This window comes from Callorhinus ursinus, unplaced genomic scaffold (genome assembly GCF_003265705.2).
Source record: "Callorhinus ursinus isolate GAN/ISIS: 27379988/994484 unplaced genomic scaffold, GSC_fseal_2.0 scaffold4, whole genome shotgun sequence".
NCBI classification, from domain to species: domain Eukaryota; kingdom Metazoa; phylum Chordata; class Mammalia; order Carnivora; family Otariidae; genus Callorhinus; species Callorhinus ursinus.
In genome coordinates, this window is record NW_027397066.1 from 153,326,075 (window position 1) to 153,353,979 (window position 27,905).

Here is a 27,905-nt window from a genome sequence, read left to right on the forward strand (position 1 = left end):
TTGTCAAATGCTTTTGCTACATCTATTGAGATCATATGATACTTATCTTTTCTTTTATTAACGTGGTGTATCACATTGATTAATTTGCAAATATTGAACCACCCTTGCAACCCAGGAATAAATCCCACTTGATTGTGGTGGATGATTCTTCTAATGTACTATTGCATTTGATTTGCTAGTATTTTGTTGAGAATTTTTGCATCCATGCGCATCAGGATATTGGCCTGTAGTTTTCTTTTTTTTAGTGGAGTCTTGAATCAGGGTAATGTTTGCTTCATAGAATGAGTTTGGAATTTTTTCTTCCATTTCTATTTTTTGGAAAAGTTTGAGAAGAATAGGTATTAACTCTTCTTTAAATATTTGGTAGAATTCCCTTGGGAAGCCATCTGGCCCTGGACTTTTATTGTTGGGAGATTTTTAATTACTGATGCAATTTCATTGCTGGTTATCAGTCTGTTCAGGTTTGCTATTTCTTCTTGTTTCAGTTTTGGTAGTTTATATGTTTCTAGGAATGCATCCGTTTCTTCCATATTGCCCAATTTGTTGGCATATAATTTTTCATAATATTCTTATAATTGTTTGTATTTCTGTGGTTTGGTTGTTATTTCTCCTGTCTCATTAGTGATTTTATTTATTTAGGTTCTTTCTCTTTTCTTTTTGATCAGTCTGGCTAGGGGTTTATCACTTTTACTAATTTTTTTTTTCAAAGAACCAGCTCCTGGTTTCATTGATCTACTGTTTTTTATTTGTTTCTCTATCATTTATTTCTGCTCCAATCTTTATTATTTCCCTCCATCTAATAACCTTAAGCTTCATTTGTTGTTCTTTTTCTAGCTCCTTTAAGTGTAATGTTAGGTTGCTTATTTGAGATTTTTCTTGCTTCTTGAAGTAGACCTTTATCGCTACATACTTCCCTCTTAGACTGCTTTTGCTGTATCCCAAAGGTTTTGGACTGTTGTGTTTTCATTTTCATTTGTTTCCATGTATCTTTTTATTTCTTCTTTAATTTCCTGGTTGATCCATTCATTCTTTAGTAGGACGTTCATTAACCTCCGTGTATTTGTGGTCTTTCCACATTTTTTCTTGTGGTTAACTTCAAGTTTCATAGTGTGGTCTGAAAATATGTATGGTATGATCTCAGTCTTTTTGTACTTGTTGAGGCCTGATTTGTGACCTAGTATGTGATCTATTCTGGTAATGTCTGATGTGCACTTGAAAAGAATGTGTATTCTGTTGCTTTAGGATCAAATGCTCTGAATATACCTGTTAAGTCCATCTGGTCCGGTGTGTCATTCAAAGCCATTGTTTCCTTGTTGATTTTGTGCTTCGATGATCTGTTCATTGATGCAAGTGGGGTGTTAAAGTCCCCTACTATTATTGTATTATTATCAATGAATTATTTTATGTTTGTTATTAATTGCTTTATATATTTGGGTGCTCCCCAGTTGGGGCCATAAATATTTACAATTATTAGATCTTCTTGTTGGATAGACCCCTTTATTATGATATAGTGCCCTTCTTCATCTCTTATTACAATCTTTGGTTTAAAATCTAGTTTGTCTGATATAAGTATTGCTACTCTGGCTTTCTTTTGATGTCCATTTGCATGGTAAAGTTTTCTCCATCTCCTCACTTTCAATCTTCGGGTGCCTTTAGGTCTAAAATGAGTCTCTTGTAGGCAGCATATTGATGAGTCTTGTTTTTGTGTGTGTGTGTGTGTGTGTGTGTGTGTGTGTGTGTGTGTGTGTTTCATTCTGACACTTTATGTATTTTGGTTGGAGCATTTAGTCCATTTACATTCAGAGTGATTATTGATAGATGTGAACTTAGTGCCACTGTATTACCTGTAAAGCCATTATTTCTGGAGATTTTCTCTGTTCCTTTCTAGTCTTTGTCACTTTTGGTCTTTCTTTCCCACTCAAAGAGTCCCCTTTAATATTTCTTGCAGGGCTGGTGTACTGGTCATGAACTCTTTAATTTTGTTTGGGAAACTCTTTATCTCTCCTATTCTGAATGATAGCCTTGATGGATGAAGTATTCATGGCTGCAGATTGTTCCCATTCAGCACATTAAATATATCATGCCACTCACTTCTGGTCTGTAAAGTTTCTGTGGAGAGTTCTGTTGCTAGCCTTACTGGTCTTCTCTTGTAAGTTAGGAACTTCTTTTGTCTTGCTGCATTAAGGATTTTTTCTTTAGTTCTGTATTTTGCAAATTTAATTAAATATGTCTTGGTGTTAGCTTGCTCTTGTTGTTTTTGATGGGAGTTCTCTGTGCCTCCTGGATTTGGAAGTCTGTTTCCTTCCCCAAACTAGGGAAGTTTTCAGCTATAATTTCCTCAAATAAACATTCTGCTCCCTTTTCTCTCTTTTGTTCTTCTGTGACTCCTATAATGAATGTAATTATGTTTCATGGAGTCACCGATTTCCCTAAATCTACTTTTATGATCCAAGATTTTTCTTACCTTCTTTTGATCAACTTCATTCTTTTTTTTTTTTAAGATTTTATTTATTTGTCAGAGAAAGAGAAAGAGAGAGAGAGCACAAGTAGGGGGAGCAGCAGGCAGAAGGAGAAACAGGCAGAGGGAGAAGCAGGCTCCCCACTGAGCAAGGAGCTTGATGCGGGACTCAATCTCAGGACCCTGGAATCATGACCTAAGCCGAAGGCAGACACTTAACAAATTGAGCCACCCAGGCATCCCCAGCTTCATTATTTTCCACACTTTTATCTTCTATATCACTTATTCATTCCTCTGCTTCTTCCATCTTTCTGGTCATTACATCCAATCGGTTTTAAATCTTGGTTATTGCATTTTTCATTTCAGTCTGATTGGTTTTTAGGTCTTTTATCTCTGCAGTGTTCTCTGATGTGTTCTATGCTTTTTTCAAGTCCAGTTAGTATCCTTATGATTATTGCTTTAAATTCTGAATCAGGCATATTACTTATAATCTATTTTGATTAGATTTGATTAGATCCCTGGCCATGACCTTTTTTTGTTTTCTTTTGGGATGAATTCTTCTGTCTTGACATTTTGTCTAGGTCTCTGTCTTCTCTGTGTTAGGAAAGCCTTTTAAGATTCTTGTTCCTGAGAGTAATGGTGTTATGAAGAAGAGGTCATATACTGTTCAGGGTCTGGTGTTTCAGGAAGCGTCTTTGGTGTATTCTGTGTGCATTCTGCTGCTGTGTTATTGTTGCTCTTTCTCTCAATTCAGTCCTCTGCAGAGTTTCTCCTTGCCTGTAGTGGGGAGTGTTTGGACCTTGGCCAGAATGTGGTGAGTTTTATCTAGGTGTGCTCTGGTCTGCTTGTTAAGAGAGACCTGGTGCTATTTCCACTAGAACTGAAGCTTTGCAGAACTCTATGGTCAGTAGATGTGGTGCTTGTGGGGGTGTGTGCTGGTCTTCTGGGGGATGGGTCAGTGCACTGGCTCTCAGCACACTTGTCCAAGAAAAGCGGCACCTGCAGGGTACAGGGTGTGAGGCTCGGTGTGAGCAGATTAGGCAGCCAGTTTTGGCACTGTGCTGTTTACTGACATTAGTTTATGTTGAGGATTTGGGGAAGGAAATGGAGCCAACCAGATTCTTTGTCCCCAGAGAAGGGAATTCGTGCTTGCTGCTGTCAGGAAAGCCCTCCCAGAAAAGCCAATAATTTCCCCTCATGTGTCCTAGGTGTTTTTCAGATTACTGTTTTCACACTGCCTATGTCCAGATTGCTTGCTTGCCTGGAGCAGTGCACTTTGGGCTCTACCCCAGCCAGGCTGCCTGAGTTTTAAAACTCCAAACTTTAGTGACCTGTGTGGTAGGGACCTGCTTTGGTCTTCTGGGGTAGGGTCTTGCTGTGCTGGGATTGATGCAGGTTTGACCCAGAAAAGGAGTGTGGGGTTTGGGGCAAGACACACTAAAGAGCCTATGTCTAGGTTAGCTGCCCCCCAGGTTAGCAGGTGTCTCAGTGCCTATGCTGAGGGAAGGGAGAGGGAAATGTTGCCCACCGATTCCTTCGTTCCCAGAGAAGCAATGCCACCTCACTCAGATGCATTCCAAGAAGGGGGAACTGTCTCTCCCATTGTGTCTCAGGTGAATCTCAGATTGTGCCTTCTGCCTTCTCTACAGGAACACTGTTGTGCCCTCAGAGCTCTATACCAGCCATACAGTGAACCTCTAAAACAGTCTTGGAATTGCTGATTGCAAAACTCATGAAAATCAGCCCCTCTCATTTTCCCAGTTAATGGCTTTGGGGAAGTGTTTTCCTTTTGTGATCCTTTGTGTGCTCCTCTTGCTGTCTCTCGCCTCTCTCTGTGACAAGGGCTCCCTCTCCTCCGTATCACTCATGACCCATTTCTCCCCCAAACCACATCTCTGCACCTTCTGCCTTCCATGATGTGGCCTCCTCTCTCTCTCTAGTTGTGCAGTTTGTTCTGTCAGTCCTCAATTCAATTTCTTAGGTATTCAGAATGATTTGATATTTATCTAGCTGTGTTCAAGGGATAAGGCAAGCCTAGGGTCCTCCTACTACTCTGCCATCCTAGCACCGAACTGCACTTGTCTATTTTCTATCCAGACTGAACAAGGGAATGCTGAGAGGTACCCAAATGGATCCTTCCTCCCTACATTTTGTCACAGCAGATACACAGTGTCATTTAGCCTGCCAGACGAAAACCAAATAAGAACACCACAAAAAAGAAAATTATAGGCTAGTATCTCTGATGAATATAGATGCAAAATCCTCAACAAAATATTATCAAACTGAATTCAACAATACATTAAATGGCTCATACACCATAATCAAGTGGAATTTATTCCAGGGATGCAAAGATGGTTCAACATCCACAAATCAATCAACATTATATACCCCATTAACAAAATGAAGGATAAGAGTCATATGATCATCTCAATAGATAAAGAAAAAAGTCTGACAAAATTCAACATCCATTTATGATAAAAATTCTCAACAAAATAGATGTGGGGGTAATGTACCTCAATATAATAAAGACCATATATGATAAGCCCACAGCTAGCATACACAATGGTGAAAAGCTGAAAGCTTTCCATTAAGGTCAGGAACAAGACAAGAATGCCCCACTCTTGCCACTTTTATTTAACATAGTATAGGAAAGCCTAGCCAGAGAAATTAGGCAAGAAAAAGAAATGAAAGGCATCCAAATCAGAAAGGAAGAAGTAAAACTGCCACTATTTTCAGATGACATGATTTTATACACAGAAAACCCTAAAGACTTGATGAAAAAACTGTCAGAACTAATAAACAAATTCAGTATAATCGCAGGATACAAAATCAATATATAAAAATATGCTATTTCTATACACTAACAATGAGCTATCAGAAAGAGAAATTAAGAAAACAATCTTAATTGCATCAAAAAGAAAAAAATACCTAAGAATAAATTTAACCAAGGAAATGGAAGACCCATACACTGAAAATTATAAGACATTGATGAAAGAAATTGAAGAAGACACAAATAAATGGAAGATATTCCATGCTCATGGGTTGGAAGAATTAATATTGCTAAAATATCTATGTTACTCAAAGCAATCCACGGATTCAATGCAATCCCTATCAAAATTCCAATGGCATTTTCCAAAGAACTAGGGCAATCTTACTATTTAAATGAAACTAGAAAAGACCTCAAATAGCCAAAGCAATCCTGAGAAAGAACAAAGCTGGAGGTATCATGATACCTGTTTTTTTTAACTGTATGACAAAAGCATAGCAATGAAAACTGTATGATATTGGCATAAAAACAGACACACAGATCAATGGAACAGAATAGAGAGCCCAGAAATAACCCACATGTATATGGTCAATTAATTCACAACAAAAGATCCAAGAATATACAAAATGGAAAAGACAGGGCGCCAGGGTGGCTCAGTCGTTAAGCATCTGGCTTCAGCTCAGGTCCTGATCCTCCTGGGATGGAGTCCTGCATTAGGCTCCCTGCTCAGTGGGGAGTCCTCTTCTTCCTCTCCCTCTGCCACCCTCTCTCCCTGTCAAATAAATAAATAAAATCTTAAAAAAAAAACACAAAGTGGAAAGAACAGTTTCTTCAGTAAATGATGTTGGGAAAACTGAACATCCACATGCAAAAGAATAAAACTAGACTGTCTTTTTTTTTTTTTTAAGATTTTATTTATTTATTTGACAGAGAGATAGAGCCAGAGAGCACAAGCAGAGGAAATGGCAGAGGGAGAGGGAGAAGCAGGCTCTGCACTGAGCAGGGAGCCCGATGCAGGGCTCCATCCCAGGACCCTGGGATCATGACCTGAGCCGAAGGCAGACGCTTAACGACTGAGCCACCCAGGTGTCCCAAAACTAGACTATCTTATACCATACATAAAAATTAACTCAAAATGGACTAAAGACTTGAATGTAAGACCAGAATCCATAAAACTTTTAGAAGAAAACAAAGGCAATAGACTCCTTGACATTGGTCTTAGAGATGATTATTTGCACCTGACTTTAAAAACAAAGGCAACAAAAGCAAAAGTACAAGTGACTGAACTGTGTGGGTTCACTTACATGTGGATTTTTTTCAATAAATACAGTACAGTACTGTAAATGTATTTTCTCTTTCTTATTATGCTTTTAATATTTTCTTTTCTCTAGCTTTATTCTAAGAATACAGTATATATGTACTATATGTACAAACACTAAATAAGTATTATTAGCTGTTTATGATATCACTAAGGCTTCCAGTCAACAGTAAGCTATTAGTAGTTACATTTTTGGGGAACCAAAAGTTATACATGGATTTTGTACTGTGTAGCATATCAGTGCCCCAACCTCCACATTGTTCAAGGGTCAGCTGTGAAGAAGTATAGCTATATCAAACTAAAAATTTCTGCACATAAAAGAAACCATCAATAAAATGAAAAGGCAACTTACTGAATGAGAGAAGATACTTACAAATAATATATCTGATAAGGAGTTAATATCCAAAATGTATAAGGAACTCATACAACTCAATAGCAAAAAACCCTAAACAACCCCAGACAATTAAAAATTTAGCAGAGGATCTCAACAGACATTTTTCTAAAGAAGACACACAAATTACAAACATGCACATAAAAAGATGCTCAACATCACTAATCATCAGGGAAATGCGAATAAAATCCACAATGAGATATTACTTTACCCCTATTAAAATGGCTAACATCAAAAAGATAAGAAATAACAAATGTTGGCAAGGATGTGGAGAGAAGGGAACCCCTGTGCACTGTTAGTGGAAATGTAAATTGATGCAGCCACCATGGAAAATAAAAAAAATTAAAGGTAGAACTAGCATATGATTCAGCATTTCCACTTCTGGGTATTTAATCAAAGAAAATGAAAACACTAATTCAAAAAGATGTATGCACCCCTATGATCACTGCAGCATTATTTACAATAGCCAAGATAATGGAAACAACCTAATCGTTCATCAGTGAATGAATGGATAAAGATGTGGTATATATACAATGAAATACTACTTAACCATAAAAAAAAAAAATCACATCTTGCCATTTGAAACAACATGGATGAACCTAGAGGATGTTATGCTAAGTGAAATCAGTCAAACAGGGAAAGAAAAATACCATATGATTTCACTTATAGGTAGAACCTGAAAAACAAATAAATCAAAATAAAACTCATAAATACAGAGAACAGAATGGTGATTGGCAGAGGGGACCCTGGGGGTTAGGGAGTATGTGAAATGGGTGAGGAGAGTCAAGAGATACAAACTTCCATTTATAGAATAAATAAGTCACAGGTTGTAAGGTACAGTATGGTGAGTGTAGTCAATAATATTGTATTGCGTATTTGAAAGCTACCAGGAGAGTAAATCTTAAAGTTCTCATCACAAGAAAAAATTCTGTGCCTTTGTATGATGATAATGGATGGCAGCTAAACTTATTGTGATGATCATTTTGTAGCGTATACAGATATAGAATCATTATATTGTACACCTGAAATCAACATAATGTTATATGTCAAATTGTACCTCCAAAAAAAAAAAAAATTAGCTCTGCCAGGCTGGTGTCTCTCCTTCTTCCTTGGTGGTGCCTTGGCTCAAGGAAGCTGAAGGACACAGTCAGCAGTCACAGCTGAAACTTAAGGGGATTTTTGCTATGTCTCCTCAAAGAGGTGTTCTCCCTTTGGGAATCTTGAGTTGCAGAGCCCAGAGTTTCAAGGACAGGAAGCACCAATTTCCCATATGGGTCACTGGATGTGATGGTAAGTGATGCCACCAGGCCATGTATTATTCCTTTGGGGGCACAGCCCCATATAAGGGTTCCCAGACTGAGGCGCCTGGGTGGTTCAGTCAGTTAAGTATTTGCCTCTTGATTTCAGCTCAGGTCTTGATCTCAGGGTTGTAAGTTCAAGCCCTGTGTTGGGCTCCATGCTGAGTGTGGAGCCTACTTTAAAAAAGAAAGAAAGAAAAAGAAAGAAAGAAAGAAAGAAAGAAAGAAAGAAAGAAAGAAAGAAGAAAAAAGAGTTCCCAGGCCATCTATTCTTCCTTTGAGGGCACAGCCCCATATAAGGGTTTTGATTAAAAATGGGTACTGTTTTGGGGGCACCCCATCATCTGAAATTATTACAATCAAGCTTTGGTATCCAATTTGCCACTAATCCCAGGCCCTATTCCCAGCCCAGTGTAATCATTGGGCACTGTTCCCTCTAATCTTGTCGGGTGGCCTGCTCACTTGTGTGCACTATCAGCACTCTGCTGAATATTTGAGGGAGACCCTTTGCAGTCTTTTTAAAAAACAAACAAACAAACAAAACCCAAAGAACCCCTAAATATTGCTTAACAATATTTGTTAAGCATCCTGCCAAAATGATGACTCATACAATATCTTTGACCTTAATTAAGTTTTATTGTCTTACCTGAGAAGAGACGCAGAAGATTCTGTTGGTTTCTACACCTTATTTATTCTTGGTTTTGTTTTATGGGGGAAATTGCATGACCACACATGTGAGACACAAAATCACCCAATTTTAGGAACTTCAAAAGTACCTAAGGAGAATCCGCTGGGTCCCCTGAAGCTCTCTCCACTCAGTGAGTAAGATCCGTTTCTGCTTGCTATAATATGGAGAGAGTTTAGTTTTTGTTTGTGTGTCTGGGTCTTTAAAGCCCAGCATCAGTCTCTGTAGTATTGCAGGCAATTTCCTATGTGCCTCACTGGTGCAGGGGAGGGAGAAAAACTGGCCTGGCTCCTGGCAAGGCCCCCATAAACCCTGTTCTGTGGGTACCACAGAGAAAGCAGAGGCTAGAACTCTGGGCTTTTGGGCCCCTTACAGCATCTCTGGCTGTTCATAACCTGCTCTGTGGTGTTGAACTGACAAAGAAATGAAAGTCCCAGCTTCTTTAAATTAACACTGCGGGAGAATGGGTGCTTTAAGTGGACTTCACTGAGGTGCACTGAAGATTCATTTTGGTTGATCTCCAAATAGCTAAGGGTAAAAACTCAACGTTCAGCTAAAACTGAGGCAGAAGCCAGTTATCAGTATCATAGTAAGAGCTTATGGGAGATAAGAATGAATATGACATTTTATTAAAAATTGAGAATTTTAAACTTGCACTTAAAGTGAAAAACATGCGTTTATTATATATAGCCTCAAACACAGCCATATTAAAATTCTTGGCATTTGGTAAAACAAGTATATATAGTTTGTACAGTTACAATTGTGCATAACAATTTAGCTTTTGATAATATGTTGTTTAGATACATCACAAGTTCTGTTAAGCATAAGCACTCATTTTCCAATTTGATACTCTCGAGGTACAATTTGCCTGTACACAGTTAAGGTGATGGACCCATAGGCTTTAGTATGAGGTATCAACAGAACAGTTGCTGAAGTTCTGAATTTCCCCATAGTGTTTCTGTCTTGCACTTTGATAATACCCATAAAATGCTTAAGGGTACTGAAGTTTAGGAGATAAAGGCCAGAGTGTATTCACTTAGCTGCCGAATCAAACTCATGCACAGCACAATAATGCTCGAAACCTTCTTTAAATTACTATTTCAAGATCTGCCCCAACACAGACTGTTCTTACTTTGGGAACAGAAAAGAGAAAGACACTTGAGCATATTTCTTTTTCTTTGTAGTGTTCCATTGAAGAAAAATACTAAATTAATTTGCCTTCTCTCCAGAATGATGGCAATTTCAGGAAATCCTGGAACAAACAGTTTCCAATTCAATAAATTGAGGTGATTTTTTTTTTTTATTGTGTTGGGAGTTGGCTTAGGCCATGCAGAGTGGAAGCTGAATGGATATATATGCAAAACACCTCTGTGTACTCTGATCTAGGTCTTATATAGACAAGCTCTACTAGGCATTTACAAACACATTTTGGCTATATTTTATTCCAAAAAGAAATTTTATTTGACTGCATCTTTAAATTATACTTAGTACAGTTTAGAAGTTTCTTACAAAACAAAACATACTCTCACCATACAATACACAGCAATCACACTCCTTGGTATTTACCTAAAGCAGCTGAAAACTCATGTCTACACAGGTATCTGCACACAGATGTGTAAAACAGCTTTATTCACAACTGTCAAAACTTGAAAGCAACCAAGATGTCCTTTAGTCAGTGAATAGATAAATAAACTGTGGCACATCTAGACAGTGAGTGCTGGAAAGAAATGAGCTATTAAACCACGAACAGATGTGGAGGAAACTTAAATGTATATCACTGAAAGAAGCCAATCTGAAAAGTCTACATACTATATGACTCCAACTGTATGGCATTCTGGAAAGGCAAATCTATGGAGATGGTAAAAAGATCAGTGGTTGCCAGGGATTAGCAGGGAGGAGGGATGAATAGGTGAAACACAGAGGATTTCCAGGGCAATGAAACTATTCTATATGATACTATAATGATGGATATATGTCATTACACATGGTGGTCCAAACTTATAAAATGTACGACACCAAGAGTGCATGCTAATGTAAACTGTGGACTTCAGGTGATGAATATGGACTATGTGTGTTAATGTAGGTTCATCAGTTGTAATAAATGTACCACTCTGGTGGAGGAGATGTTCATAACAGGGGAGGCTATGCAAGGGTGGGGCAGAGGTATGTGGGAAAGCTCTGTACTTTTTACTCAGTTTACCTGTGAACCTAAAACTGCTCTAAAAAATAAAGTGTGTTTTTTTTTTAAGATTTTATTTATTTATTTTGAGAGAGAGAATGAGATAGAGAGAGCACGAGAGGGGGGAGTCAGAGGGAGGAGCAGACTCCCTGCTGAGCAGGGAGCCCGATGCAGGACTCGATCCCGGGACTCCAGGATCATGACCTGAGCCGAAGGCAGTTGCTTAACCAACTGAGCCACCCAGGCTCCCTAAAGTGTGTTTTTAAAAATATACTTAATAGTGAAAAGAAGCATAATCCTACTATCAAACACCTAATGAAAACTCGTTTTTCAACAATCTGGTTAAAGTACAGAATTCTAAAGTAAGTTATTTTATAGACACACTTGAAGGGGAAAAAAATCAAAAAACATTCCTAAATAACATTTTAAAGGGAGACAAGTTGATCAGCCTCTGAAGGTCAGTGTTTGCTACACTGTTATCCTGTTCCCCCACTGGGCTGTGGTTAGACCGTGACATTGAGTTTATTCCTTTTGTGTTGTGTCAATACTGTTGGAATTCTACAAGTCATCTTCCTCACAGAATGAAGATGCTGTCATGTGCTGTTAAGAGCAGGATTCCCACAGCACCCCAAATGACTAGTGTTTTAGTTTGCTTGGGCTGCCTTTACAAAGTACCACAGACTAGATGGCTTCAACAACAGAAACTTATTGTCTCACAGTTCTGGAGCCTGGAAATCCAAAATCAGGGTTGGTATCTCCTGAGGCCTCACTCCTCAGCTGGTTGATGGCTGTCTTCTCTCTGTGTCTTTAGTTGGTCTTCCCTCTGTGTGTGTCTGTGTCCTAATCTCCTCTTATAATGGTACCAGTCATTGGATTAGGGCCCACTCCAATGACCTCATTTCACCTTAATTACACCTTTAAAGGCTCTATTTCCAAATACAGTCACATTTTGAGGTAATGGGTTTAGGACTTCAACATGTGGATTTTGGGAAGACACAATTTTCCCACAACAGCTAGATTCTGACCCAACCTAAAGGTCTATGGGGTGTGCTTGGAAAGTTTATGACCACTCTGTGTCAGAGTCAGTTCTCCTGAGAAGTAACACTTTTTTGTTTGTTTGTTTGTTGACAGATGAAACAAATTGTTTTTGGATGTGTTTAACCAAACAACATGTTTGCAGTGATAAACATGGAAATTGGAAAGGTTGCTGAGCTGGTCCCATTTCAACATTCATCTAAGCAGATGGCATATGCATCATACCCATCTCCTTCCCGGAATTTACATAGACAAAGTCTCTTCTTAAGATGATCTTTATAAAAAATTCCTTCTAATTGGATGCCTGTCCTGGAAAAATTGTGTGACTATGAAGATGAGTGTTAAAGTGAGATGAATGTCTGATATGAAAAAGAAGGTAGAATTCCAGAAGTCAGCTTAATTCTGGAACTGAGACAATGTCACCTCTTTCTTCATATGTGAATTCATCTCTCAGAGAGTTATCTGATACTTTCCCAATAGAGGCAGATGGAATGTCACCTTTCCCCCCCCCAAAAAACACATTATATGGATCCCCTACCAATTAGTTCATCAGTATCAATATTATGAACTATGGCTGCTTTGTATTCTGCTCTCTGTGTATTTAAAATCTTAATATCAAAATTACCATCAATAGAACTGAGCAAAAAAATATAAGATGAGCTTGGAGCATCTTGAAGCAGGGAAGTAAGGAAGTGCTAACAAAATAAATAAGAAAGTAAGGAAATAGAAAGGAAGAGAGATGGAGGGAGAGAGAGAAACGGGAATGGGGGGAGAGGTGGGGAGAAAGAGAGAAAAAGTAAAGGAAGAAGGAAGAGGGGGAGGGAGAAAGGATGGGGGAGTGTCAAAAGGACACAGGAGCCAACCGAAAGAACTCCCAGTGGCTAAAGTTAGAAAATTCTGAACAAAAGAAATGCTAATAGTAATGGATTATAACCTAAAGAATAAAGTAACTCTCCATTAATCCATACTGACATAAATGATTGAAGAAATAAATGGGTGAGAAGGGACAAACCTTCCTTAAAGAGAATAATACCAAATTATATATGTGGATTCCCCCCCCCTCCAGGAGGGGAACTTAATTCCCCTATACTCTTGCGTGTGGGCTTAGCGACTCACTTCCAAAGAATAGAGTGTGGAAAAGGAAAAATTAGTAACTTGACAGCAGAGAAATCTGGCAGGTATGACCTTAACTAAATGACCAAGGTTAATACCACCAGTGATAAATTATATTGATGTGTATTCTTCGACATGAAATTATGAGAATGGCTCTTTATCTCTGTGGTATTCTTGCCAAACCCATAACCCCAGTCTAATAATGAGAAAAATTCAGACAAACCCAACTTGAGGGACTTCTACAATAAACCTGAACTTTCAAGGTCATGAAAACAAGGCTGAAAAACTGTCACAGACTAGAGAAGACTAAAGAGGCACATGATGTGATGACCAACTGGGTGTTATATGCAACTGATGAATTATTGAAATCTACATCTGAAACTAATGATGTACTATATGTTGACTAATTGAATTTAAATTAAAAAAAATTTAAGTACATTGAATTGCCCTAAAAAAAAAAGTCATATTGACTAAATTCAAATCAAAATCCTGGATCAGATCCTGAGACAGAGGAGGGACATTAATGGAAAAATTACTGAAATTCATAGTGTCTGTAGTTCAATTAATAGTGCTATATTAGTGTTAATTTCTTTGTTTTGACAACCGTACCATGGTTATGTAAGATGTTAATATTAGGGGAACCCGGGTGAAGGGTATATAAGAACTCTGAACTATCTTTACAACTTTTCTGTAAAGTGAAAATTATTCCAAAATAAAAATTTAATTAAAAAAATCACACATGACAAGATCTTCAACATCACTAATCATCAGGGAAATGCAAATCAGAACCACAATGAAATATCACCTTGCACCTGTCAGAATGGCTAGTATCAAAAAGACAAAAAATAAAAAGTGTTGGCAAGAATGTGAAGAAAAGAGAAAGCTCATGCACTGTTGACGGGGATGTAGATTGGTGCAGCCACTGTGGAAAACAGTATGGAGGCTTCTCAAAAAATTAGAAATAGATCACCCTAGAATCCAGAGATTCCACTTCTGGGTATTTACCCAAAGAAAATGAAAACACTAACTTGAAAAGATATTTGTCCCTCCATGTTCACTGCAGCATTATTCACAATAGCCCAGATATGGAAACAACCTAAGTGTCCATCAGTGGATGAATGGATAAAGTAGATGTGGTGTATACACACACGCACACTCTCTGGAATGTTATTCAACCATAAAAAAAGAATGAAATCTTGCCATTTGCTACAATATGGATGGGCCATAAGGGTATTATGCTAAGTGAGATAAATCAGAGAAAGACGAATACCATATGATCTCACTTATATGTGGAATCTAAAAAACAAAACAAAACAAGATGATAGTTATAGAGAACAGATTGGTGGTTGCCAGAAGTGAGGGGTGGAGGATGGGAGAAATAAGTGAAGACAAAATCCAAAGGTACAAACTTGTAGTTACAAAATAAGTGTCATGAAGATGTAATGCACAGCATGGAAACTATAGTTATTAATACGTATTGCACATTTGAAAGTTGCTAGAACAAATCTTAAAAGTTCCCATCATACGAAAAAAATGTATTAACTATGTATGGTGACAGATATTAAAGATCTTATTGTAGTGATCGTTTGCAATAAATACAAGCATTGAATCGTTATATGTTGTATACCTAAAACTACTATATGTTATACCTCAATTTTTTTTATTTTTTTAAAGATTTTATTTATTTATTTGAGAGAGAGAGAGAATGAGAGAGAGAAAGAGAGCACATGAGAGCGGGGAGGGTCAGAGGAAGAAGCAGACTCCTCGCTGAGCAGGAAGCCCGATGCAGGACTCGATCCCAGGACTCCAGGATCATGACCTGAGCCCAAGGCAGTCGCTTAACCAACTGAGCCACCCAGGCGCCCTTGATTCAGTTTGTTAAGTGGTTATGGAACGAGGTTTTCTATTTCTTTTTTTTTTTAAAGATTTTATTTATTTATTTCACAGAGAGAGACACAGTGAGAGAGGGAACAGAAGCAGCGGGAGTGGGAGAGGGAGAAGCAGGCTTCCCGCCGAGCAGGGAGCCCGATGCGGGGCTCGATCCCAGGACCCTGGGATCATGACCTGAGCTGAAGGCAGATGTTTAACGACTGAGGCACCCAGGCGCCCCGAGGTTTTCTATTTCTTATCAATTTTGGTAGGCTCCACTTTTTAAAGAAATTGATCCATTTCATTGAATTTTTCAAATTTAAATATGGTCACAATATATGTTCCATATCTTATTTTTTAAGATTTTATTTTTATTTATTTTTGTCCATATCTTCTTTTATTTCTGCAGCATTGGGAGGTGTTTCCTTTTTCATTCCTAGTATTATTTATCTACTTCAGAATGTAGATGAGGATGTTCTCCAGCAAAATAAGGCTGTAAACCAGGAAAGGGGGAAACATGGACTTTGGTGGACTCCAACCCTCAGGGCAGGGCAGGAAAGTTCTGGGGGATAACTGTGTGGTAGACTTTGAAAGTCTCAACCCACAAAGGAGAAGAGGACCAGGGGTCTCCTTCAGGAAAAAAAAGGGGGGTTAGTCCACCAAATGGAGAGTATGACTAAAAGTTTAGGGGGGAAAAGGCAGATCATTCAAGAAAACGAAATGAGCAAATGTAAGGGATAAAACTGCACAAGAAACATATAAGCCAACATAAAACACGACAAAATTATAAGGAATTAATGGGGTGTAAAAATAGAGAATCTCGTTTTTCCTCAATGCTAGAGATACTGTCTTTCAAGTGGTCTGATGTCATAAAACTGAATCCACGGAGGGATCAATATAATTCTATCACACTGTGCAGCCCAGCATGGGAAATATTTGCATAACCTTAGTAATAAAATGCTTTTATGGATTTCAACTTTTAGAGTGTGCAGAGGGATGGGGAAATACTTAGTTGAAGGACAGAAGTAAAGTTTAATAAGCCTTGAAAAGGTATTTTAAAAAGCAAAAGCTACAGCTATCATCATAATGTACGTCTTTGTCCGTATGTCCCATTATTTCTTTAGGATAAATTCTCAGGGGCTGAGTGGCTGCAAATACGAGTGTACACTTAGAATTAATACACTGTTAAATCACCATCCAGAAAAGTGTACCAGTTTATGCTCTCCAGTGTGTCTCCCTGCTCCTATCTGCTTCAGTTTCTAGGAAATCTCCAGAGCTTCTGGCTTGTGTATGGTACACTTGTTTTCCAGCCCTGCTACAGAGAGATCACCTTCTGTTACTATTTATTGGAATATTTCAAAGGATTTTTGCATTAGGTGAGTGGTAAAGAGTGTGTCTTCAAATTACCATCTTGAAAGCAGGAGGCCCCTGCTGGCTTTTTAAAATGTAAATTGTTTTTTTCTTCCTGACTATAAAAGTAATGCATGCTCATTTTAGAAACAGTGTGAAGTGAAGAGAAAACACCTGAGCTTTTTGAAAAGGCCTAGAGATATGAGCATACTGGTCAGAGTGGAGCGTGCGTGAGGAGTCTTTTTGGTATCTCATCGGCCGGGACTGGGGAAATGGGAAAGAAACCACCTCTTTCTCCCTTTTGTTTGCCAAAAATATTGAGAGACCAAGATCATCCAGTTTTGCCTGGTAATTTTCCCAACTGAAGCAGCAAGGTTTTATTTGGGTATTTTCCTGTGATCACTGGTGCTCCTACAATTTCGCTTTCCCCAACATCTTTCTTTGGCCTCACTGTGCTCCTGAGCAATCAGCCCGTACTCCAGAACCTGCTGACCATGCCTATTCTTTCATGCAGGGAGATCATTCAGCTAGTTCATTTAGAACTGCTAATGACTTAAAAATCTGTAGGAGGGGCGCGTGGGTGGCTCAGTCAGTTAAGCGTCCAACTCTTGGTTTCTGCTGGGGTCATGATCTGACGGTGGGGGGTGGGGGAAGAGGAGGGCATCATGAAATTGAGCTCCGCATGGGGCTCCGCACTGGGCGGGGAGTAGGCTTGGGATTCTCTTCCTTCCCTCTCCCTCTCCCTCTCCCTCTGTCTCTCTCTCAAATTAAAAAAAAAAAAATTCTATGAGACGTAATGTTACAGCAGTCTGCCACTTGACTGCCACCCTTATGGGGAGAAAAGGAACTCTGCAGAGCCGTTTAGATCCAGGCTTGATTGGTAAAAACCGGATGTCATCAGGATCTCGTGCACACCTTGGAAGTCTGGTGGAACTTGACCTGAAACCCTTTCCATGGCCTGGGACCTTGATCTCCCTTACACTTCCAGTCCTTGTTTTCTTGTGGCTTGCTTCTTGTGTTACCACTTCACATCAGCAGCCCTGATTCACAGGCATCTGACGAATCTGGTAACTGAAGTTTCACAGGGAGGGGCCATTGCCATGCATCACTCACCTCTCACCTGCTCTCTTAACTCCCCTCCACCCCACTCACCCACACTCACACCTGCCTGACCACCCATATGATTGTCTTGGAAAGGGAGACCCCTCCAGGCTCCCAACGGTTTTCATCACACCAGATTGCCTTTCCCCAGCCCACTGAGATCCCAGGGAATTAAAATATCTCCAACTTGTTTTGTCACTTTATGACTGGAAAAGAATGCTCTTATGTGATGGATGGTTTCATATGTCCCCTTGGCTGGGCTACCGCGTCCAATTATTTAATCAGTCATTAATCTAGGTGTCGCTGTGAAGATATTTTGTAGGTGTGGTTAACATCTACAATCGGTTGACTTTAAAGGAGACCCTCCATATGGGTGGGCCCCATCCAATCAGCTGGAGGCTTTAAGACCAAAAACTGAAGACTTTCCTGAGAGGAAATTCTGCCTCAAGACTGCAACATTAACTCCTCTTGGAGTTGCCAGCCTGCCAGCCTGCCCTACAGATTTTGGACTTGCCACAATCATGCGACCTAATTCCTTAAAAATCTCTATTCATACGCACACACACACATACGTTTTTACCTATGAATATCTCCTGTATGTACATATAATCTCCTACCTATTCTTTCCTATTGGTTTTATATACATCCTATTGATTCGGTTTCTCTGGAGAACCTTGACAGATATACCCTGTGTATTTCATTTAATTACATAAATGAGGCATAGTTTGTATAGACAATAACAAATCAAAAGAAAAATCCGACCAGCAATTTTATCACCATCATAAAATAATCACTATCAACCTTTCAAGAGTTGTGTGTAGTATACATATTTCAAAGAGGTATATTTTACACATCTTTAAGTAGCTTTTCCACTTCATATATCATGAATAGCTTTCTATGTCAGTAGGTACAGACATAGATAATTTTGAATGATTACCAAATATTACATTTTTGCTCTACCATAATTTCTTTAATCCTTCCCCTAGTGCTGGAAGATTATATTGTCTCACTATTTTCATTCTTATAAACAACACTGAAAAACATCCTTGCACATATATCTTTTTGCCCTTGTCTATGATTTCTTTTTTTTAAGTAGGCTCCATGCTGGGCTTGAACCACAGGGCTTGAACTCATAACCCCGAGATCAAGACCTGAGCTGAGATCAAGAGCCAGTCCCTTAATGGACTGAGCCACCCAGGTGCCCCGTGTCTATGATTTCTCTTTTTTAATTTTGAATATTTTTAATTAAAGATTTACTTGACACAGAGAAAGAGCACAAGCTGGGGGAGTGGTAGGCAGAGGGAGAGGGAGAAGCAGGCTCCCTGCTAATCAGGAAGCCTGACATGGGGCTCAATCCCAGGACCCTGGAACCATGACCTGAGCCGAAGACAGATGCTTAACCACCTGAGCCACCCAGGCGCCCCATGTCTATGATTTCTTAAGGATAAATTCTCCTGACCACCCTCTCATGTTCCCACAGACCCATACACCCAGGAGGATATTTTCTATAAAACAGTGATCTGCTTGGACTGTTGACTTCTCTAAGTGGGGTTCATATGTTGTTAAAGCTGGAAAGACCTTACCGATCTGTTCAAACCTTATCACTTTCACATAAATGAAAGCCAAGAGGGGGAAGTAATTCCCCTAGATTACATAGCCAGCTGAGCACCAATCAGGGCCCAGAACACAAGTTTCACCGAATCTCTGCTTTCAGATGAATCGAGTGCATTCCCTTCAATTGGTGGATTTTATCTCTGCAGTGCACTATATCCTGCCTAGGTGATATCCTTCAGTTTGGTGAAAGTCAACATTCAGGGTAAACAAATGCCTTCAGCATTTTGCCCCTGGGAAACCAGGGCAGTGAAAGATGAAAGAGAAAAACTCAAGCTCTCAATTTCTGGAGGACTCAACTTGCATGACATTTTGATTAGGTGAACTATCCCGCGGGCAAGACAGTGGTTGCTGCTAAACCAATGTGCAGAGAAATTGAACTGAGTCATAATAACTATTCACGGCAATGAAATGTCCTTTTTATTAGGAAAAAAGTTTTTATGTTATAAAAATAATAGTCCTGAAAGCTGGCATTTTGAAGAGTAGGAAGAAAACACACTTTCTGTAGTCCTGTCATCTAAAGATGTTAGTATTTTAGGTAACATTTCTAGTTTCTTTTTTTGTATGTTTGTATTTCTATCATATAAAGCTATAATAGAGTCTATATAGATGGTTTTCCTTAACATCACATTGTAAACAGTCTTGGTTATTGTATGGTCTTTATAAGTATAATTTTAATAACTGCATAATTGTATTAATGTGAGTTTAACATTCCCCTATTATTGAACACATGGTTGTTTCTACTCTTTCACGGTATGAGATAGAGACAGGAACAGAAAGAGGTCCTCTAAGGGATGGATATGTTGGAAATGTGGAAAGAGTATTTCAAGGTTAACATGTGTCCATAGCCTGAGGCTGCACTTCAATTTAATAGATAATAACTAGAAATAAGATAATCAGGATAATTCTAACCTGACAGCCTTCTTAAAGTCTTGAGCACCTGTTTGAAGGAGGGACGCTTAATGTACCTATTCAACCTAAGGATTTAAAAAATGATCACTCTTCTTGTACATTAAATGTTCAAGATTCCTTAGAGGCTGATAAAGTCCTTAGAGCCCCATGTTGTAAAACTGCCCTCTGCAAATGAACTGCCTAGGAAGTATGTTAAAATTTAGGCTCCTCAGCTTACCTGCAGAAAGTCTGATTTGGGATTAGTATGGCACCTGGGAATATGCATTCTTATCTAGCACCCCAGGTGCTTCTCACGCAGGTCAGATATTAACCCACTCCAAGGAACTCTGATGTGTGTTAATGGAGTATCTTCTGCCAGGTGGATGGGTACCCTTCATGTTCAAGTCTATTCATCACAGAATATTTCTTCTATGCCACCACAGTTAGTGATGAATCAATCTGATGTTTTTCCCACTTAAATATAACTTATCTTTCATTCAGCTCACATTTTACATCAAGATTAAGTTGTGAATGATAGCAGATATTACTGACTACCCCTTCTATGGGAGGTATAAATTTAAATGTTTTTTCTCAGTTTCCATTTATTAAAAAGGGAGAATTAGACCCTTGGTTTCACAAAATTACCTACAGTCTTCTGTCGGACTCTCTTCAAGCAATGATTATGCTTTGGCTAGATCTGTCTTAGAGTGGTACAGAGAGTAAATATCAGTCTTTACTCTGAGCCCCCAAATGACATAAAGACAGAACTTGTAGTTAATTACCACAGGGCAATGCACTGTGGTAGGACAGTCCAAAATAGACTTGTTCATCTTACTGAAGTCACAGCAGTTTGAGACATGAAATGTAACCTGGCCATCATAGCCTTACTAATAGATATGGCCAGTTGGGCTAAAAACAATGGCCATTAAGAAAAAATGAACTTGGGATGCCTGGGTGGCTCAGGTGGTTAAGCGTCTGCCTTCGGTTCAGGTCATGATCCCAGGGCCCTGGGATGGAGCCCCACATCAGGCTCCGTGCTCAGGGGGGAGCCTGCTTCTCCCTCTCCCTCTGTCTGCCACTCCCCCTGCTTGTGCTCTCTCTGTCTCTCTGTCTCTCTCTCTCTGAAAAATAAAATCTTAAAAGAAAAGAAAAATTGGACTCAACAAAAAGATAATGCTAAAAACTGGACAAAGGACTTGAATAGACACTTTTCCAAATGGACAAGAAATACATGAAAAAATGCTCAGCATCATTATTCATTAGGGAAATCTAGATGAAAATCACAATGAGATACCATTTTATATCCACTAAAATGGCTATAGTGATCATTATCATCATCATTATAAAGGAAATGAATAAGTACTGGTGAGGATGTGGAGAAATTGTAACCCATTGCTGGTGGGAACATAAAATGGTATAGCCACTGTGGAAAATTATTTGGCAATTCCTCAAAAAGCATAGAACTACCATAGAACCAGCAATTCCACTCTTTGGTATATCCCCAAAGGAATTGAAAACAGACACTCAAATTGATACTTGTTCTCCATTGTTCATGGCAGCATTATTTACAATAACCCAAAGATGGAAACAAGCAAGGGTCCATCAACAAATGAGTGGGTCAACAAAAAACGGTATATACATCCAACTGTACATTGCAGTACATGCTGCAATGTGGATGGACCTCAAAAACATTATGCTAAGTGATGGGAGGCAGTCCTAAAAGGCCACATATTCTAGGATTCCACTTCTATAAAATGTCCAGAACAGGCAAATCTAGAGAGACAGAAAATAGAGTAGAGTTTGCTGAGGGCTGATGGGACGGGAGTATGGCAGGGTGATAACTAAAGGGTTCAGGGTTTCTGTTTGTGGAGATGAAAACACTCTAAAATTGCTTGTGGTGGTAGTTTTGCAACTCTGTGAGTATGCTGAAAAACTGAACTGTACATTTTAAATGGGTGAACTGTATTGTGTAAATTATATTTCAATAAGCTGCTTTAAAAAAGAAGAAATTAGTATAAATACATTTATAGCTTACATTCCAGATTCAGAGGGATTTAAGAAAAAGCCAGGATAATTACTGGATGTGGAACTCTGCTTATAATTTTAAAAGAAAAAGGAACAGAATACCTCCAGAAAACAAAATAGCAGAAAGCTGTGTGTTAGTGCACACACCACTTGTCATCCAAAAAAACCTACCAGCGGGCATTACATTGCAATAAATTTGCTTGTTAATATTCGATGATGCTGAAAACTGGAAATATTTCCTTTTGCATTTCGGCTAAAGGCACAAACTCAGGAGAATGTTTTCTGATCTCTTCCATATACGTATGTGCCCATGAGTGCATATCTACACATACTGTGCATATAATCTACGTATAACCTAAGATGCATACATGTACACGCAAAGTCTGTGCATGTTTTAGATATTCACAGGCAGAGATCTGCAAACTGCTGGCCAGGTCCTTTATTATTCCTTAGTGGCTATGCCTGTTTTCCTTCCTTGGATTATGTGCAGAATGCCCTTGATTATGTGAATAACCATGAGCAACTGATGGACCTTGCATTTGGAAACTTCCTATGCACAGCATCTAATTCCTTCTGGGTTCCAGCTCCCGTTTCCCTAAAGTCTTTCACAGTCTGGCCAATCCATTTGTTAATTCAACCAAAGAACTGGTGATAAAAGTTTACATCCTGAGACTTAGAATGGAGCCCATTAGAGTGGGAAAGAGGCAAAGGAAAAACATAAGGAGAAGAGCAATTTTTCAGAAAAAAATTTGTACTGCATTTTGATGGTTTGGTTTAAAAGGGCCAGAAACAGAGCACACACATTCCAAAAGGTCCAGAAAGAGCCTGATGTATGTGGACAATTCTGTGCTTCCTGGCCTGAGAATTTTGTGTGATCACTCATGGGATCCTTTGTCATTGAGGCGCGTACTTCTTCCCACATGACCTGGAGTAGCATTCTTAAAATCTTTGCCGTTATGATTTTTTAAATGGACTTTCTTTTTTAGAACTGTTTTAGGTTCACCACAAAATTGAGCAGAAAATACAAAGTTTCCCTATATCCCCTGTGCCCTCTACAGCCTCTCCACAACCAACATGCCTCACCACAGGGGTACATTTGTTACAGTCAATGGGCCTACATTGACACATCATTATCACCTAGAGTCTGTAGTTTATACTAGGGTTCACTCTTGGTGAGTTTGTATCCATCATTCTAGGATCATCCAGAATAGTCTCACTGCCCTAAAAATCCTCTGCCCTCTGCCTATTTCTCCCTTCCTCCCCCCAATCCCTGATCTTTTTACTGTCTCCATAGTTTTTTGTTTTGTGGGTTTTTTTTTCTTTTTGAGTTTTTTTTTTAATACAAGTATAATGAACATACACTGTTATATTGGTTTCAGGTGTATATCATTTTCAACAATTCAACACATTACTCAATGCTTAAGCACAGTAAATACAGTTACCATCTGTCAACAAAATGTTATTACAATATTATTGACTATATTCCTTATGCTGTACTTTTCAGCTCTGTGACTTATTTCATGACTTCATATGTCATAAGAAGTTGGTACGTCTTATTCCCCTTTATTTCACCCACATCCCCCTAGCCACCTCCCCTCGGACAGCCATTAGTTTGTTCTCTGTATGTAAGAGTTTATTTCCTTTTTTAGAGTCCACATATAAATGAAATCACATGGTATTTTCTTGCTCTGAGTTATTTCACTTAACACAATACCCTCTAGGTCCATCGTGTTGTTACAAATGACAAGATCTCATTCTTTTCTTATTGCTGAGTAATATTCCATCATAGTATATGCCACATCTTCTTTATCCATTCATTCGTTGATAAACAATTAGGTTGTTTGCATATTTTGACTACTATAAATGATGCTGCAATAAACATAGGGGCACACCTATTCTTTTGAATTAGTGTTTTCATTTTCATTGGGTAAATACCCAGTAGTGGAATTACTGGGTCACATGGTAGATCTGTTTTTAATTTTTTGAGGAACGACCATATTGTTTTCCATAGTGGCTGCACCAACTGACATTCCCACCAACAGTGCACGAGGGTTCCTTTTTTCTCCAAATTTTCACCAATATTTGTTATTTCTTTTTGATTTGAGCCATTCTGCCAGGTGTGAGGTGATATTTCATTGTGGTTTCGATTTGCATTTCCCTGATGATTAGTGATGTTGAGCATCTTTTAATGTGCCTGTTGGACATCTTAGGTCTTTTTTGGAAAGATATCTCTTCGGGTCCTCTGACCATTTTTAATCAGATTGTTTGTTTTTCCGGAGTTGAGTTTTGTAAGTTCTTGGTATATTTTGGATATCAACCACTTATTGAGTATATCATTTGCAAATATCTTCTCCCATTCAGTAGGGTTGACTTGTTGTTTGTTGATGGTTTCCTTCACTGTGCAAAAGCTTTTTATTTTGATGTAGTTCCAATAGTTTATTTTTGCTTTTATGTCCCTTGCCTCAGGAGATGTAGCTAGAAAAATGTTGCTAAGGCCAATGTCAAAGAAATTACTGCCTATATTCTCTTATAGAAGTTTTATGGTTTCATGTCTTACATTTAGGTTTTTAATCCATTTGGAGTTTCTGTTTGCATATGGTGGGGAAAAGTGGTTCAGTTTCATTATTTTGCATGTTACTGTACAGTTTTCCCAGCACCACTTATTGAAGAGACTGTCTTTTTGCCATTGTATATTCTTCCTTCCTTTGTCATAGATTAATTGACCCTACAAGCATGGGTTTATTTCTGGGTTCTCTATTCTGGTCTGTTGATTTGTGTGTCTATACTTATGTTGGTACCATACTGTTTTTATTACTACAGTTTTGTAGTATATCTTAAAATCTGGGATTATAATACCTCTGATTTTGTTTTTCTTCCTCAAGATTGCTTTGACGGGTCCAGGTCTTTTGTGGGTCCATACAAATTTTAGTATTATTTCTTCTAGTTCAGTGAAAATGCTGTTGGTATTTTGATAGGGAGTGCATCAAATCTGTAGATTGCTTTGGTAGTATAGACTTTTTTTCCCTTTAAATTTTTTTTATTATTATGTTAATCACCATACATTACATCATTAGTTCTTGATGTAGTGTTCCATGATTCATTGTTTGTGCATAACACCCAGTGCTCCACGCAGAATGTGCCCTCTTTAATAGCCACCAGGCTAACCCATTCCCCCATCCCTCTCCCCTCTAGAACCCTCAGTTTGTTTTTCAGAGTCCATCGTCTCTCATGGTTCGTCTCCCCCTCTGATTTCCCCCCTTCATTCTTCCCCTCCTGCTATCTTCTTTTTTTTTTTTCTTAACATATATTGCATTATTTGTTTCAGAGGTACAGATCTGTGATTCAACAGTCTTACACAATTCACAGTGCTCACCATAGCACATACCCTCCCCAATGTCTATCACCCAGCCACCCCATTGCTCCCACCCCCTACCACTCCAGCAACCCTCAGTTTGTTTCCTGAGATTAAGAATTCCTCATATCAGTGAGGTCATATGATACATGTCTTTCTCTGATTGACTTATTTCGCTGAGCATAACACCCTCCAGTTCCATCCACGTCGTTGCAAATGGCAAGATCTCATTCCTTTTGATGGCTGCATAATATTCCATTATATATATATATACCACTTCTTCTTTTTCCATTCATCTGTCGATGGACATCTTGGCTCTTTCCACAGTTTGGCTATTGTGGACATTGCTGCTATAAACATCGGGGTGCATGTACCCCTTCGGGTCCCTACATTTGTAACTTTGGGGTAAATACCCAGTAGTGCAATTACTGGATCATATGGTAACTCTATTTTCAACTTTTTGAGGAAACTCCATACTGTTTTCCAGAGTGGTAGCACCAGCTTGCATTCCCACCAACAGTGTAGGAGGGTTCCCCTTTCTCCGCATCCCCGCCAACATCTCTCATTTCTTGACTCGTTAATGTTAGCCATTCTGACTGGTGTGAGGTGGTATCTCACTGAGGTTTTGATTTGGATTTCCCTGATGCCGAGCGATGTTGAGCACTTTTTCATGTGTCTGTTGGCCATTTGGATGTCTTCTTTGGAAAAATGTCTGTTCATGTCTTCTGCCCATTTCTTGATTGGATTATTTGTTCTTTGGGTGTTGACTTTGATAAGTTCTTTATAGATTTTGGTTACTAGCCCTTTATCTGATATGTCATTTGCGAATATTTTCTCCCATTCTGTCGGTTGTCTTTTGGTTTTGTGGACTGTTTCTTTTGCTGTGCAAAAGCTTTTTATCTTGATGAAATCCCAATAGTTCATTTTTGCCCTTGCTTCCCTTGCCTTTGGTGATGTTTCTAGGAAGAAGTTGCTGTGGCTGAGGTTGAAGAGGTTGCTGCCTGTGTTCTTCTTTAGGATTTTGATGGACTCCTGTCTCACGTTTAGGTCTTTCAACCATTTGAAGTCTATTTTTGTGTGTGGTGTAAGGAAATGGTCCAGTTTCATTCTTCTGCATGTGGCTGTCCAATTTTCCCAACACCATTTGTTGAAGAGACTGTCTTTTTGCCACTGGACATTCTTTCCTGCTTTGTCAAAGATTAGTTGACCATAGAGTTGAGGGTCCATTTCTGGGCTCTCTGTTCTGTTCCATGATCTATGTGTCTGTTTCTGTGCCAGTACCATACTGTCTTGATGATGACAGCTTTGTAATAGAGCTGGAAGTCCGGAATTGTGATGCCGCCAGCTTTGCTTTTCTTTTTCAATATTCCTCTGGCTATTCGGGGTCTCTTCTGGTTCCATACAAATTTTAGGATTATTGGTTCCATTTCTTTGAAAAAAGTAGATGGTATTCTGATGGGGATTGCACTGAATGTGTAGATTGCTCTAGGTAGCATTGACATCTTCACAGTATTTGTTCTTCCAATCCATGAGCATGAACGTTTTTCCATTTCTTTGTGTCTTCCTCAATTACTTTCATGAGTATTTTATAGTTTTCTGCATACAGATTCTTTGCCTCTTTGGTTAGATTTATTCCTAGGTATCTTATGGTTTTGGGTGCAATTATAAATGGGATCGACTCCTTAATTTGTCTCTCTTCTGTCTTATTGTTGGTGTATAGGAATGCCACTGATTTCTGTGCATTGATTTTATATCCTGCCACTTTACTGAATTCCTGTTTGAGTTCTAGCAGTTTTGGAGTGGAGACTTTAGGGTTTTTACATAAAGTATCATACCACCTGCAAACAGTGAGAGTTTGACTTCTTCTTTGCTGATTTGGATGCCTCTGATTTCTTTTTGTTGTCTGATGGCTGTGGCTAGGACTTCTAATACTATGTTGAATAGCAGTGGTGATAGTGGACATCCCTGCCGCATTCCTGACCTCAGGCGGAAAGCTCTCAGCTTTTCCCCATTGAGAATGATATTCGCTGTAGGTTTTTCATAGATGGCTTTTATGATATTGAGGTATGTACCCTTTATCCCTATAGTCTGAAGAGTTTTGATCAAGAAAGGATGCTGTACTTTGTCAAATGCTTTTTCTGCATCTATTGAGAGGATCATATGGTTCTTGTTCTTTCTTTTCTTAATGTATGGTATCACTTTGATTGATTTGCGGATGTTGAAACAACCTTGCAGCCCAGGGATAAATCCCACTTGGTCGTGGTGAATAATCTTTTTAATGTACTGTTGGATCCTATTGGCTAGTATTTTGGTGAGAACTTTTGCATTCATGTTCATCAAGGATATTGGTCTGTAATTCTCCTTTTTGATGGGGTCTTTGTCTGGTTTGGGGTTCAAGGTAATGGTGGCCTCATAAAACGAGTTTGGAAGTTTTCCTTCCATTTCTATTTTTGGAACAGTTT